The sequence below is a fragment of the Argopecten irradians genome, chromosome 15 (assembly GCF_041381155.1).
Source record: "Argopecten irradians isolate NY chromosome 15, Ai_NY, whole genome shotgun sequence".
Lineage (NCBI taxonomy): Eukaryota > Metazoa > Mollusca > Bivalvia > Pectinida > Pectinidae > Argopecten > Argopecten irradians.
Window position 1 is genome coordinate 11,947,653 of NC_091148.1, and position 18,278 is coordinate 11,965,930.

An 18,278-nucleotide genomic window follows, 5' to 3' on the forward strand; every position below is an offset into this window, starting at 1 on the left:
TACATTATTTAATGATTTCTTTGCTATAATGTTTGCTGTATTTTTTCACCCATGTGTACCTAAATGAAAGTTATATACATGTATATATATATTTATGTTACCTTTGCATGTGCCAAAGATTTGTACATACAATCAAGATCACTCATCATTAGGGACAAAAAATGGTTTTTAGGGCAACAAATTAACTCCAACTCTGTGATATATGGTACTGAATACAATCTGCTCAAAATACAGATCCTAATAAAAAAAAAGTTAGATCTAGGTCTAAGTGGTTTCCATATAAATGTCAAATTGTGATAAAAATTTCCAATGGGACTCCAAGAAGTGGTCTTATCTGAGTTATCTCTGCAGTCACCCCTGAAAACTAATAATGAACTGTTTTAGCCTTTGATCAGATGAGTTCAATGTGTCTTCGGGGGTGAATAGGTGCATATATTATAAAGGTGTATTTTACAGAGATGGTTGCTCGGGTAGGTTTTACTATTTCAACCCAGATATAGGCCTACTTAATTACTTGATAAGTAGAAAATCAACATTCCATATGAAAGTTTGAAAAATAAGTGTTCCACTTTGATACAGATTTAGAAGGCCTGCAATTGAATTATTGTTCCAAAAAACTTTTGTTGCAAATTGACATGATCATGAATGTATTCACAACAATGTTTTGAGATATTTTGATGAACTATGTGTTTTTTGTAGGATTCAAGCAACAATGAATCATGAATTTCCATCCTTTAGTATTATATAGAACTGCCTCCATAACTCTGTTTTTAGACCTATCAATCAAGATTTCCTTTTAGAATTTGACATTTCCATTCATTATTCATCAAAATGTTATTAGCTATAATTTAAAATGTGTAATTAAAATTGAGTAATGATAGGATTGATGATTCCTTATACTTCAAATGTTCCAATAATGCGGATTGGCTGTAATTAATTTTCTCTTCCAATCGATCATCTGAAGCTCTAGATCTCCATCAATGTACAAGGGTATAATCATCTCTCTATTATAAGGCTTGGTATTTCATTTCTTCACCTGTCACTGCATTTGAAGCTATAGATGATGCCTTGACTCATTACAAAATTCAATTTTGTTTAATTTCTAATGTCAGAACTTGACTCTGGCATCCATATGATTTTTGTTAATCATTTATATTTTTATTTAATGCCCATTGATCAAACTTGGATGGAAATATTGTGTATAGTAGTATATGGTTTTTTAGTTTTTCACCCAATGGTTTTTTTTTCAAAATTGAACAAAGAAAACATCCTGCATTAATTGAAAGATTTCCTCAACAAGTTTTTTGCGAGAGTTATCGCCCTTTGAATACTCTAACTATTTTTCTGGTGTTCATATATATAGCATGACAATGAAGTATAACGGTTGGCGTTTATGTTTTGTAAAATTACTTAAGGGTCCCATCTCTTTACCATATAATCTATATACAACATGCAGCTAAGTTCACAGAGTCAAGTTACAAAAAAAATCGCAATATATTTATATAAAGACACGATTTTCATTGTGTTATATATTGTTTTATTGTAAATATTTATTTAGAAAATGTAATTAATATATTTATTATTTCTACTTAATGCAAATGAAATGATTTTACGAATATAATTCCACGTTATATTCAATATGTTGTTAGTGTAATGATTGTTTAGTTAGATGATTACCTGATTTGTATTTTTCTAAATAAAGAAATTGTTTGCTTGACCTTTGTATATTGTGATTGATGTAGACCAACGGATCTGGGTGACCAATGAATATTGGGATATATAGTTTGATGTACAACTGTAAACAAAGATTTATTAAGGCCATACCATGCCATGTGACAGCTGAATTGACCATAAACAAGAAGAATATATACTACCCCGCCTACTATACTATTTTGAAGACGACATCGTTATCTGTCTAAAAGCTATATCAATGTCATCTTTAAATACCAGCCCCGCTGCCAATGTTTGGTATCTAAACATTGATCCACGATCAAAGGAACAAATCAAATTTAAAGAAAGCTTTGAAGTCTTTTGTCCAGCATTACATAAAAAATGTAATAAAAACCATATACTCTCATAAAATCGTGTATATCTCATAAACATCCCTTTCTGTATTGATCGATAAAAACGTTACTAGTTCAAGCAGAAAATTCGGTACACGTGCGATTTATGTCTTTAAATAATTGAAAAAAAACCTGTTTTAGACGTACGTCTCTGACAGTCCTTATTCAATTTAGGAGAACAATAAATCTTGTCTCAAAAGGAAATACGTTTGAGGGTTCTAGTTTGGAAATAATGTATGGCGACTTGAGAAATATTTTCGAGATCACTTTTACAAAATATGATAAAATAAAACATTGATAACAATATGCAGCATACTATCCAAATAATTTGGGTTTTTTTCTGTAACATAATTCCAAAAATGTGAATCGTAGTTGTTTTGCAGGGTTTGAGACTGGAACATTTCTTGTTATATTCGGAAAAAAAACACCCTGATGCATTCATGTTGACATCCGCTATGTTTGATAAAGCATGTTTATAATGTTGTTGGTTCGTCATGTCTGTTCTAATCAACGAACCTGGTACAATAAGAACATTCTGCTGAATTAAATACGCTGAGCATTACCGCCGTATAGCGATATATGCTAATTGTTTGTTTCTACTACCAAACATACACTTGTTTTTCAACATGAGGTTTCAAGACGGGATTAAATTGGAACTTGTTTATAATGAATCTTCATTGGTCCAGACAAAGCATTTGTTTTTAGTCGGGCTGAAATCCAAGATGACCTTGACCTTCAAAACACAATTGAAAGTTCGCAGTTTTAACAGGCGCCATTGAGTTGAAAAATTATAGTAATGTAAAAAAAATAGGACATGTCAATGTAGTATCGTTGTTAGCGGAAAATTACCAATGACAGTTGTCACAGATATTTTGTTACAATTACAGTTTTCTTGAACAAACACCATTTTCTCCGAACTTCAGAGAACTGAAAATTAGATTAAAGCTGGAGTTTGTCGGAAACGAAGCTGAGATGTTTATGTCTTTAACATACTTGGCGGCCTAATTCATCACGAAACACAAATTTATAAACTTCTTTACCTTAGATATTTAGGTCAACTTTACCTGACTGACAATGCAGGTTAAAAGGTAAGCAACTGAGTTTGGGAAAAAATCGAGAATCGTTTATGAGGCCTGGAAGGCTGCCATTTTCTTTCTATACAGAAAAATGTACCAGTGTTACAATACTTCACATACATGTATATCATTTATGGACCTTTGTTGAGATCGATATGGCGTCGATATGGCGTTTTAACACCACATGAACCAAAACAAAGATCCTTAATTTCTAATTTCATTTCTTTGATAAATGTCACAAGAGTCATCCGAGCTATATATTATACAGGAAGAACGATGGCTACAGGACGTCACCTTGAAGATGTCAACGTTTTGGAAATAACGTCAAAGAAGGTATATAACTCGATGTTTCTTAAAATGGAAACACAGATCGCAAGTCAATTTGCTATATATTTAACGCCAGATGACCATGTATTTGCCAATGCATAAGAATAGTGGAAAATCAGAGCACAATATTGTAAGATTCTTGTTATGTGTAGATTTGAAGGATAGGTATATTCTTCCCGATGGTCACAAAAAAAAAAACCCGAGAATTTTACAACATTTTGTAATCCCGAGGGTAGAATACCCCTATCCTTCATATTCACGTATGTATTTTCTCTCATACCTCGACGTTTTATTGCAATTTTACTTTATGATTGTCCGTCATTTTCGAAAGAAAATGGGACTGCAAGTCAATTCCTCATATAAAATTATGAAAATTGCGTGATATTTTCAACTCCATTCCCGCTGTCTATCTTTTAATGTAAATCTAGCCTAGTTTCTAAAAAAAAAAAAAATATGTTCAAATTGTACCTAGAAATAGTAATGTTTTAACGCTCTAATGTATACACGATAGTTTATTTGATTAAGGACGGCCTCCCATGTATGCGGGTAGTGGTGTGTTGCGTGTACGTGTATGTTGTGCTAGGTGCGTGTTTTGGGAGACTGTGGTATATTCATGTTGTGTCTTATTGTATAGTGGAACTGTTGCCCTTTTTATAGTGCTATATCACTGAAGCATGCCGCCAAAGACACCAAGCAACACACCCCACCCGGTCACATTATACTGACAACGGGCGAACCAGTTGTCCCACTCCCTGTATGCTGAACACCAAGCAGGAGCAGAAACTACCACTTTTATAGACTTTGCTGTGTCTCGGCCAGGGGACAGAACCCGGAGCCTTTCTCAAAAGTGAGGCGGTGCCAAGGGAGGCACTAGGAAAGATAAAATCAGTTAGGAAGAAGAGGAAAAAATAAGATCCTAAATTTAATCGCCTTTTACGATCATGCAATAGGGACAACAGGTACAATTCTAACGCCCTACCTGCAGGGCTATATGTATATACACAGTAACTGTTGGTTAGAAATCCATGCAAAGTTCCTGTCTTAGAAATCCATCTGGATACAGCTTGACCGTTCACGTCTCTCACCCATCTGCATAACCTTACGTAATGTAATTATGTATACAAAAGTTCATGCTGATGTCATTTTGACGCTTGTTTTCGCTGGTAATCAGCTTCTGACTGCCATCACCATACCGTATCCCATGTGGAACGGTCGTCACAGTGAAATCGTACATCATGGTAACACTGAATATTTATTGGCAGGTTACATATCGTTATAGCAGCCGAAATGAAATCAATATTTCTGAAATGGAGTGTTCTGTCTACAAAATTGTCAATTTCATGATACACACGTTTTAATACCTACTGACGCGTGCAGATGGAACAGACTAATAAATCTAGATATTTGTTTGATATGTGGTCAAAATAAGGTTAAACGTTGAATCCAGACGTTATTTACTGAAAGCCTGAAAGGTTTGTGCACGATCGCTTTAAACAGGGGTCTGAGAATTAGTTACTGTTTATATACCTGTATTTGGACACATCGGATCGAGTGCTCATAAATCATTTTTAGATGTTAGTACAATCCTCGATACCTTAGGGGTTACTATCACTGACGTTACAGCCACACCTTGACTATTTCATAGTAAAACTGGAGGCAACAGAGTCGACCTAGGTCCTTTCACAGGGACCTGGCACGATTTTTTTAACCAACAGTATACATATATATCTTATAGTATCTATACTATTATATATATATACGTATACTGTTGGTTAAAAAAATTCGTGCCAGGTCCCTGCGGGTCCTTTGTCATTTGAGTATACTCCTGTTGACTGTTGCATTGACGTTGGGAGTCTCTACATAGCTGTTAATAGGACGTTAATTAATCAAACAAACAAACAAAATCGGTCTGTGGTTGACTGTTGCATTGAAGTTGGGAGTCTCTCTCTCACTGTAAAGTTACTAATCTTCAAAAAAGTCTCTGTAGGCCTGTAATTGGTCAGTAATTTTCTGATGAACTGTCTCCGGTTTTACTGTGAGATAGTCCCGGGGTGGATTTAACGTCAATGATAGTAACCCATTGATTATCGAGGGTATATTGTACATTGCAGAATATGAATTTTACCGACCGTTAATGTAGACCCCTAAAACGTCTAAAATGATCTATGAGCACTCTGATGAGTGCAAATTTATGTAAACCATAACTAATTCTCAGATCCCTATGGTAGAAATGTTGTTTGTGACAAAATTGTCATAGCCTGGTCTTTTGATCGTACAGAAGCCATCATGTATGTCTGGGTGTTTAGACGTTCGGAATCTGTACGTCTTATAAAAAAGACTTTTATGACGATATAAAAAATTAAATCATCCTCACTTTCTTTATTACATGTACATGTATATCGCAGCCTGTGATCTTACATGTACGTATTGAAATAGTGGGCTATCAAAGTTGTGTATCGCAGCCTGTGATCTTCAGTGTTCGTACAGTGGACAATCAAGGCTGATATCATAAATTGTAATTCCCTTTTTAATAACTTCAAGGATTCGTGCAGCATGTTTTTACAATACAACAGAAAATGGATTTAGATTAATAATAAATCTAGCCCTACCTTACAAATCGTCTAGCTTTTAGCGACGTCGATTGGTTTTAATCACCATTTCTTACTTTAATGACTATGGGTTATGCCGTTTTTTGCCCTCAGTTCATCAAGATTTCAAACAGGTTCGCTATTTAGTGATATCCAAATATTGAAAAAATTGGTAGGATATTTGTGATTAGGCTTAATACTGACAATTGTTTGCAAAGATTTTCATCTCGAAATCATAGAGCGCATCCTTGAAGTATAACAAACATGTTTTCTAACAAGAGGCTTATTTTAAAATTGCCTTCATATTCTCAGTAAATAAAAAGTTTGTTCAAGATTGCACACTTTCGTTTATTACACAAAATATATCAAAATATAGGCCAAAAATGACAAAATTCTCAAATTTTATTTATATTATGCATATTTAGGATGATTATTATGGTAAAAAAGCTCAAAAAAAAAAAAAAAAAAAAAACCCATTAAAATTAGATCAGGGATGTATTAAAGTTATAATATTCACCGCCAAAAATAAACAATTTAATATTGTGGGAATTTATAAGGCACCATACTTGTTTGTCTGTCCATTTGAATGATTTTCACAGCTTAAATCATCAAACCTGATGGTTTTCAATTATAGGTTGCTGAAGAAAAAACCGCATGTCAATTTTTTCGCCCTGTTACGGCAATATAACTTTAAAATATTTCAAATACAATAATCTTCATGTCTTTACACGAAGGATTTAGAGGCAAACAACGGCACAAAACAGACATACCATGGTTCTTAACAACAAACGTTTGTAACCTGGTGAACGAGCAAATCTAGGTTTCACAATACTGTTCATGATTTTAAAATTACAGAATTTCTTCCAAATTTCGGGTTACGATAATCATGAACAATATATTACAATACTATATATGCTCTGATTTCCCGCTTTTCTCATTGGTTAATACATTATATCTATTTTTACAAACAACGAGTTAATATACCTGCATTCTGTGACGTCATTACCCAAATGTCGAGTTCTTCAGGGTGACGCCCTGTAGCCATCGTTCTTCCTGTAATTAATATATAATTCAGATAATCGTTTAAGCCATCGTTCTTCCTGTAATTAATATATAATTCAGATAATCGTTTAAAGATGCTCCATCGCTGACAAATGATATTTTTTTCACTATTAAAAACAGGAGCAGACGATTTAGTCATTTTCTTCAGTTACAAAAGTTACTTACTTCACACCATTACCACAATTGAAAACTTTGAGCTTCTTATCTTAGTTCAAGTTAAAAATATGAAAAATAATTAATTGCGTCCCGAACAAATTCTGTGGCACTATTTCCTATATGGAAGGAAGTACTGATTGCACATGCACCAAAGGCAAAATAAATTGTTTTATATTATTTTTTTGTGTTAATTAGACATATATATGTATACACGATTATACACCAATCATTGTTCAAATGATGAATATCATTTATGCTCTGTCAGCGGTGGAGCATCTTTAAGAATTACATCTCTAATATAGAAATAAGGACCTTTGATTCGGTCCATATGGTGTTATAACGCCTTGCTAAAATCTTAAATAATGACCTTGGGATACGCCCTCGGTCATTATGTAATTCTACCAAAGTGTAATATGGACCATAGCAAAGGTCCATAATTGATAATTAACTGGAAATATTAGCTGTAGACAATGAAGAACGCAAGATGTATTCCAACTGTGTGCGAACAGCTGACCAAGCATCCACGTTACTGACCTAGATCAGGTCACGCGCAATTTATATCGATCACAGAGTCCATATAATCTAACGTAAGTATTCATTCGGTCATTAATATAGATAATTGTTTGTGGACATTGCTGTGATTCCTTCAGCCAAATAATGTAGGACACTTTTACCTATTAACCGATAGGCGATATATGTATACATGTATAGCCACGCCACGTGTTCGTTGACGCACGTGTACTTATTCCAGTGTCGGGTCAAATGTCGGAGTATACATAGTGCAAAATTGAAATTTACGTGCAGTACCCGGGTCGGGTTGTTTATTTGGCAAACAAAAGTCAATTTAATTGTAGAAAGGATAAGTTCATAAGTCAATTTGTTGGTAGCCAAAATCAAATATACAAGCTACAAGGGCTGATTTATTTGTCGTGAACCTCATGCTGTGTGGGTTCAAACTTTAACGGACAAATTGCCTTGGATTACTAGTTGAACGTCCTTTTGATAGCCATAGTGAGTTAAGGACGTGTCAAGCTTTGTTTGGTGGAGGATAGTCGGAGACTGTGGTATGTTAGGTCAAACAAACAAAAATATCTGTTTAGGGTTACCTGACCGACCCTAATTTTAACACCCCCACCCCCCACACACACGACCCTATTTTTTCCCCACTTTTCTACGAATTTTTTTTTTGCCAATGTAACCCTAAATAGACATATTTTTTTGGCCTTAGTGACGTAACTCTTTGTAATACGGTTATTTTTATAGTGCTATCTCACTGAAGGATGCCGCCAAAGATACCGAACCGCACACCCCGCCACACAGTCGCGAACCATTTATCAAATTCCCTTTCTGCCGATATCCTCGATGCTTCAGGGGTTACTATCATTTGCATTATATCCACCCCTGAGATAGCCCAGGGGTGAATATAACGTCAGTGATAGTAACCCCAGGAGTATCAAGGATACTGATCCTTAGCATGAAAAGAAAAAGAAAATATAGACCAGGCGATATCTGATCAAAGTCCATGTCCGTACTTATATGTCAATATCGAACATTGAACAATGCGAAATATACAAAGTCACGTCCGTGGATTATTTGACATTTGAGTTACCGTTGGAGTTCAACTACCTTTCCTCGACGTTTTATTTACAAAACGGATTTTGATTTTAAAAAATGGGAATGTAAAACGAGATTGATAATTTTGTTTAAGTTATTTTTTACCGTTAATACTACACTTATTATTACCTTTCGAGCAAATTAATTAAAATAAAACAAATAATAATTTTTTATAACGCGGGTCGTCTTACGTTGTTTGCCGTCGTCCTAATTACCGCGCGTTAGTTAGCACTGTACCTGACGTCAAACCAGCGAAATTAGTGTTCACTGTTAACTTCGATTACGCATGAAATCTTTCGCATTTGCTTGACGTTATATTTACATTCTGAGTGTTTTGTCATTATATGAATCAACCAACTGACGAAATCAAACACTTGTCTATGAAAACACTATGAATACACTATGAATATAACGATTCTCGTGCATCGATCAGCTGATTTCAAACATCATGCCAGTTTCATCACCGTGTGGTAATGGCCCGGAACTAGGTACCCCCTCAAGCGAGAGTGAGAAAATCAGGATTTGAATTCAGCTAAGATCGTCGCTATTATCTGCATTTTGCGATGTTTTTGGATTCTGACGTTTGGTACATGCGATTCCGAATATATCAGCCACACAATTATATATAAATGGTTTTCGAGAAGTGTCGCAAAAAAGCTTGACAGATGTAAACATGCCACCACACCAAGGGAGGTACCGACGTAAATCGCCTGTCGTTAGAACAGATGCTGGAAAAGAACTTTCCATCGACCATAAATACATATTTTAGTACTACATTACTCTATTATGATATATAAGGGTAGATTCACAAGAAAAATACTTCTCAGTCCGTCTCATTTATGTCAAAAGGCTCGTCCAAATCGCAATGGTGTACGGCACATAGCGAAGGAGGTGTACGGCTCATAGCAAATGCTTATCTCGGGAGGTGTACGGCACATAGTCACTTTTTATGCATGCTCCACATAAAACTCGACACAAATGTGTGAATTGAAAATGGCCATCTTATAAAGATGATAACATCTTATATAAGATGACGGTTTATTAAAACTAAACCATGTTATATGTGTAAAAATCACATGAAAGTTATCAATTAACACATACAAAATAATGGAATGGTCATAACATCATAATAATTAGTACTCCATATCCAATTAACACATACATTGTAACTGGAGACTCTAAAAATGACCATTCCAATAAACATAGCTGTTCTCTTACAAATAGAGAACAATAAAGATAAAAAATTAAAATTTACAAATTATTACAAAATATTTTCCCTATTGTGGGGATTCGTCAGAATTACGCCACAAAGTGAAAATGCTGACAATCTTGCACTTGCAAAAGAGTCAGCATATTCACTGCCCCACAAAAAGGGGAATATTTATAAAGCAAGCAACCAAAAATTGACAATTACTGAAGACAGTATAAATTATATCAAAAATTATCAAGTTATAACATTTCCGGAAAGACTGGCCCAAATTGGTCAGTGAGTCTTTAATTTTAAAGTCTTAATGAGTGTACATGTACAAAACTGTACATACATGTATACGTAGCTGCCATGAGACCAAGATCCGGAGAAGAAACATGTCGACGTGCCCAATGAAATACTGGAGCGCTAAAACAAAGTTCAATAACTGCATAAGTATAACTGACCGGCTCAAGCAAGTCAGTCCACAGTTGCAGTAATGCTCAATCATATTGTAACCGCATAATTGCATAAATGTTTATAAATGGACGTCTGGCAAAGTCACTGATGCAATTGCACACATACACAAATGTCCATAATTCTTTGCGTGTTGATAACTTCTTGAGACAGGTGCCATGATAATATTTATAAAGTAATGAGAATTATACAATATTAAACAAAATAGAAAAAAAAAATGAGATTATATATAATAATCATAATGCACATATAATGTAACATGTATACAGCAGAGATGTACACATAGATCCGAGACCGGCTCAAGCAAGTCCCAGGATCAGACAAGAAAATAAGCAGACAATTCACAGTAAAATCATTTTGATCCTAAGAATACTAATACATGTATAAAAACATATCAAAGAAAACAGATAAAGTTAACAAAATGTACCTCAAAAATTAAAGGTTTCTAATGCAATGACCGGCTCAAGCAAGTCAAAGCATCATTACAATGATAACCCGCTTTCAAGAACCAATATATAGTTGTAATGATTATGTAACTATATTAGATCTGACATATTTCCTGAACGCGGCTGATTTCTAACGACCCATTGAACAAATCTTGGCATCTGAACACCCTTGGTCTGCAGCCGTTGAAACTGCTCCTATCCGGAAATTATGGCCCTTGTTTCGTGAGCTGTCCAATTTACAAAACGCTAAGCAAGCATGTAATTGTTTGTCAAATTGAGATCTGGTGATTTTGAGAATTATCACTTTGAACAAAGAGTGATCCCGGTTGGTTTCCTCTGAGTGCTAAATACTGTATTAATGATAATGCTGCTGACACACGAGTTGGACCATGACCAAATACAATTTCATGTCTTGTGTTGTTAGTGTTATGTTTGAAACGTTGGAAAATGACATGGATCTTACTGTCATGAGAACCGCCTTCAATCTTAACATCTGACAGAAGAAGATTATTGGAAGAAGACGTTGAAAGTGTAATTTCACCTATTCGCGCGAACGCATTAAAAGCGAAAAGGAACGTGGCTTGAAACAAAATCTTAAAATATACAGTAGTAGAAGTCATAGATGCAGCATGAACTATATCATCAAGAATGTGTACAGTGATTGGCAAACGCATATCAGCAGTGGGATGCAAGCGGCGAGCTCCCGAGACGCTTATATCGGGAGGTGTACGGCACATAGTCACTTTATATAAAGAAAGTTGTACGGCTTATAGTGACTATTACATATCTTTTCAGTGATAGGATGGTGAAAAGAAAAAGGATAACTATTTAAGACTTAAAATGCCTCATATGCATCATTATTACATTATAAGTGTTACTAAAAGTTTACTATCATGCATAAAATTGGGGTTTGTTTGTTTCTGGTAACCAGTGAAGTGCAACATAAAGACATGTACAAAACGCACTAATTTCGTTCCCACTCACTAACTAGGGTATCGTTTGTAGATCCAATTATATTCAATATCCACGAAATTGTCGAGATGATAATTCGTTTTGCTAATATATAAATATTTTGGTATCTGATCCATTGTCAAATTTAGAAATAAAATGATTACGATGATGAAAATCATGGAATGATGATGATGATGATATAGATGATGGTTGTAATGATGATGATGATGACGATGATGATGATTTATGATGACGATGATATGAATAAGATGTTTGAGAATGAGTGTGATAGCGACACTGAATGTGAATAAGAATGAAATTATTTAGCTAGATGTAGTATATTGCAGATGGAAAAGAAATAACAATAAATTATATAATTTAAGTCGAAAGAATCATTACTGGTTTACTCTCATATGTAAATATTTAAGCTTGTTTGATTTTGGTTTTATTAGTTTAACGTCCTTTTAACAGCCAGGGTCATAAAAGGACGTGCATGGTTTGTTGCTGGAGGAAAGCTGGAGTACCCGAAGAAAAACCACCGTCCAGCGATCTGTAACCTTCAACTGCCCCACCTAGGATTCGAACTTACATCCCAGAGGTGGAGAGCTTGTGGAAATATGTCGGGACATCATAACCACTCGGCCACCCGAACCGGGCCTTGAGACACTTTCTAAGAGACGCAAATGAGAAAACTTACAGATTAGTCTTCAAAATCGAGAATAATTTAGCACCAAACTATCTCCATTTACTTCTTCCTCCAAAAGTCGCTCATACTAATAACTATGCTTTAAGAACTAATAACAATTATAAAATATTCCTCTTCACAGACTTTCTTTAACTAAATCTTCTTAATAAAAAATATATCTGATTCATGTAAAACTGATGAAAAAGATCCAGCCTATTACAATTTTAGTGACACGAATACGAATATTGTACACGCAAAGTTAAGACATCGATGCAGTCAGTTAAACTTGTTTCGTGTAAACCTCACCAACAGCCCAAATTGTATCTGTGGTCATAAGTGTGAGAGTGCCTATCATTTTTTCTTCCAATGTAATAAGTATGTGAATGGCAGAATTATTTTACAAGATAACTTAAGAAACTTGAATGTTGATATAAATTTGAAAGTGCTGATCATAAAAACCAAATTATTTTCAGACACGTGCATCAATTTAAAAAGTCCAGCAAAATTTTTGTAATATCATCTACATGTATGTCTATTGTCTCCTGTTTCGCCATTGTGTGTTACGAGAAGGCTTTTCAAAGTTGTAATATCTTTTGCCTGATCCCTTTGTCTTTTGAATATATGAGTGAATTAAAACTTTTCAAGTTTTCAACATTACTATTTTTTTACTATCCAGATGGCGACGTATCTTATATACTATATATGTACGTATTGTCGGGGAATTTGTTCTAAATTCGCTGATGTTACATGTCATCATAAAACAAACATCATCTTTATAATTTTACACCTCATTTATTATCTTTATGATAATTACCGATTTCGATATCACTATAAGCCGTACACCTCATTTGCTATGAGCCGTACACCCTCCATTCAAATTATCAGCTATGAGCCGTACACCACCTAGATTTTATTTTGCTCCCCTAACATATATAGATGGGGTGGAGAACTATTTTTCTTGTGAATCTATCCTTATATATCATAATAAAGTAATGTAGTACTAAATTATGTATTTATGGTCGATGGAAAGTTCTTTTCCAGCCTCTGTTCTAAGACTGGCGATTTACGTCGGTACCTCCCTTGGCGAGGTGACATGTTTACATCTGTCAAGTTTTTTTGCGACAGTTCGCGAAAACCATTTATATATCATTGTGTGGCTGATATATTCGGAAACACGTGTACCAAACGTCAGTATCAGAAAATATCTTAAAATGTAGATAAAAGCGACAATCTTAGCTCTGTTCAAATCATGATTTTCTCACTCTCGCTTCAGGAGGTACCTAGTTCCGGGGTCATTACCACACGGTGTTCATATCAATACAAAAATAGTCCCCCACAATGTTTTAAAGTATAATCTTTAATGTGTTGTTTCCTTGATATAGAATCAACTAAGGTTTACTGTAATACTGTAAAAATCAAATTTTTAACTATAATTCATGTTTATCGTTTGTCAATTGCAAAAATGTCGACCGGAAGGCGGAAGCTTGAAAACGCGACGTTGTGGAACGACCTTCTCATCCAGCTGTTCCATTAATCTCGTTTCTCGTCGTATATGGGTGTCATAAATTTAAATGTAACAAACTTTCAATAATTTTCATTTTCATAAATTATTTCAATGTAAATATATGAATTGAATGTATTTTTCTAATTTTCATAGCGGCTATGAATAGCAGAAGCTATCTACATACATATCTTCCGAGGAACGCTAACGCGCTCCACGGACATGTAGAAAGCTTCTGCTATTCAAAGCCGCTATGCAAATTAGAAAAGTACATTCAATTTCTATGTAACTGGTAACCTCATCTTAAGCCACCAATATATAGTTTCCTGTATCATTATTGCTTGTAAGAAACTTTCAATTTTGTTTCGGAAGCGTAGTGGGTCTTTAAGCGATCAACTAACAATTTCAATTCACCAAGAGCCAAACTCATGTGATTGACAGGCCTAGATTAAAAAAAGATGCATGTGTATTAAGTACACAAACAAGTTAATAAATATTGTATTAAATATATTACCGCCAGGGCAGAGTTCTTAATTTTATGCATTCCAAAATTTTAGAAAAGGGAATTAAAGGCCCAGCTTTCCGAAACTGCTTTTAATTCTTAAAATGGGAATGTGAAACGAGATTGATATTTTTTTTAGAGTCGCAAAAGTTATTAACTTACCGGTAATACTACACTTATCATCACCTTCTGAACAATGTAATTAGAATAAATAAAATGTTAATTTTCATAAAGCGGATCGTTTATGTTTCCCGCCGTCGTCCTAAATACCACGCGGTTGTTGAATATTACTGCGCCAAACGTCAGAACAAAGAAATGAATCTCTCCACTGCTATCGTATGTTACTGTCAGACAATGAAACCAAGGTGTGGTCTACAATTTCATTTCAAATTCTTACAATGTTATTAGTAATTGTAAAGTGATTTCTGCAGGTATGTTTCTATTTTACATACATATGTCATAAAAATAAGAATTTTACAATGCATAAGTTCTGTGTTGCAACTAATGTTTATATGAATCAAACATTTTTTTGTCGATTTGAATGATTTTCACAGCTTATTTTTATCAAACCTGGTGGTTTTCAATAGATTACTGACGAAAAACAGCATGTCAAAATTTTCACTCAGGTATGGCACATGTAACTTTAATCGTCACAGCTTATCTCTACAATGAAGACCTGAAGAAGAGCGTCTCCCCCCCCAATTCGCTGAGTGAAATGTTCTAAAAATGCACATTTGAAAGAAAAAAGGGTCCTCCTGCACATTTTTTTTGGACTTCATTTTAGAAAATTTTCCGCGGCGCGTTTCCTTAAATGTTCAAGCACGTTTTGTTCAAACCTTTAATAATGGAAAATCAATACACACGAACTAGAATAAAAATGTCCATCAAGGGATTATGCTATTTAAAAATTGCTTCGTAAAAGATTGACTTGTAATGTTTTTATATCTTGGCAAGAAAATCAATTTATTATTATTTTGAGTTACACAACAATGTACCGATAGTGTGGATCCCGTATGGTCAGATCGAGCTGGGTTGCATAATGGTGTGACGACACTCACAATTATCATTTATAAATGCAGGTAACTTTAAATCGAAAAATTGCCGTGTTAAGAACGCTTTAAAATCATCAAAATACAAAATAATATTTTTTTCAGGGGGAGACCCCCGGACCCCACAAAAACCAAAATCTCGCGCCTACGGCACTCGGAAATTCAACAAAATGCATCGTAAAACTCATCTCAGCCATTCTAAATTGTAAATTTTTTCCCGGGGGAGAACCCAGGACTTCCCAAACAACAAAATTAATATCACGCCTTCGGTGCTCGCAAATTCATCAAAATACATCGTAAAACTCATCTCTGTCATTCTAAATCGTATTTTTTTCCCGGGTGGGAGACCCCCCCGCCGGATCCCTCAAACACCAGAATCTCGCGCCTTCGGCGCTCGAAAAAACCCCCAGTAAAATTCTAAATCTGGGATACCCCAGAAACCCAAAATTCGCACGCTTATTTGCGTATTCACTAATTTCCATTTAGCGACGCCTCTGTCTATAGATGTGTACAAGTATTATATGTAATGCTATTTGAAAAAAAACCCCAACATATCAAGTATCTCCTATGAGTGCGGGGCGCGTGAGGGGGGATGTTACGAAATATTGAGGACCTTTGCCCCCCCCCCCCCTCATTACTTTTCATCTTCCTACGCCACTGTGTAATATCCAATGGTATAAGTCTATGTCTTTACAGGTATGTGCTTCAAACGACAAAACAAAAAATGTTAGTTACAACAAATGCTATGAGGGATATTGTACCTGTGGTTCACAAAAAGTATCCCTATCCTTCATATATATCCACAGGCACTGCAGGCACGCGCATGCATACGATTTTTGTTACAATTGTATTAATTTTCAATGTTTTGAACAATAATTAAAATAAGTTAAGATGTGATGCATTATGATTATAAATGCAGCTATAGTATTTACTTTCATACAATAAAAAAATCTTTATGATGAAAAACCACAAATAAGTCCCCGTTTGTGTTTATGGTATGGTAAGATAATAAACATTGCAGAAACAATGTAAACTAGACTGGAATACTGTCGAGGTTTTAGGGATTTATTCTGCAATAGAAAATGTCAGAGTATGGCTAGCCGTAGTCAGACATGATACACGTCAATGTCCTAATTGGTTGGAGGATTTATTAACTCACGTAAGACATGTCGTGCGGGAGAAAGTCGATGTGATAAGGTCATTGGGTTGTTTACCTGGCGCTATGGTTAAAAAATGTATTTTTCAACCGCAACATGTCTGAGAAATTTCCGGCAATCTTCGATTTCCGAACATTGCCGGAATTTTTTTCCGAGTTTTTGCGATAAATATTTCCGAACATTGCCGGTAATTTTCTCAACGTGAAGTAATTAATTGGGTTTCCTCCGTTTTCTTCTTCTTCTTCTTCTTCTTCATCTGGTTCTTCTTTTTTCCGTCGCGACTTTGTCCGACCATTTTCTCGAAAAATGTAATTCGGATCGTCATGAATTTTTTCGAGGTCATTTCTGGTGACCTGTAGATCTGTGGACCGGTTTAATTTTTTCCAACCAGCATCCAAGATGGCCGTCACAGCCTTTCATAGTTCAAAATTGAACTGCTTATAGATACTTAACTACTGGTCCGATTTGCTTGGAATCGATTTCAATATGTAGTTTAAATTAGATTCTAAATTTTAAAGTGAAAAATACCATAATTATGAGGAAAGACACAAATGTGACTGTTTCAAATTTTCTAAAACCACTAGGAGTTATCTCCCTGTATTCACTGATCAGCAGGGATCCGTTTTAGGTCCTCGCTCATTTTTGATGTATTTTCAAGTTATAGATCATATTGTTAATAGTGACATAAAACTATTTTGAGGTCATTTTTTGGGTCAACTTTTGCATACCAGGAACCAAGATGGCCGCCACGGCATGCATTGGTCAAAAATTGCACAAAAAAGGAACATGGTTGAGAACACAAATCTAATACAATTATAGACATTGCTGTGCATAATACATTAACTTTAAATGATGATAATTTTCATAAATAATTTTTCTTCTGCGAAATAAAATTTATTTACCGGTAGACAATGTCACATCATCCCTCAGGGGAGGTCACTCTTGTCAAATTAGGCTCTGTGGAGATTGGGGGAACTTTATGTGACGGCATCCGTCTACTCATCAATTTCTCAATAGTTTGCAAATACATTTCTGCAATAATATCAATATCCCACGAAAACGCGAAATTATCTTAAACTCACTGTATAACGAATTACTATTCAACAACTTCACGTTGCTATAGTATTATTCTCTCTGATATGCCGTCCTCAAATATCACAGTGAATGGTCTAGGTTCTGTGACGTCAGTTCCTATCGCTCTGACTGTTTACAACCGTCTTTAGATGACCTTGACCTTTGATGTAAATGACCTAATGTTTGCTGTGTCTTTGACCCCCAAGACTCCATCTTATTTTGAAGTTATGCATTCCTCGTAGTATTAACTTTTGCTGTTGAAATCTCGTTGGCAGTCGTTCACATGACGTTGAGCATACTTTGGTTGACAGCTGCTTCGATCACTCTGAGTGGTGACGCGTGCTTAGTTTAGTTGATAAGCTCT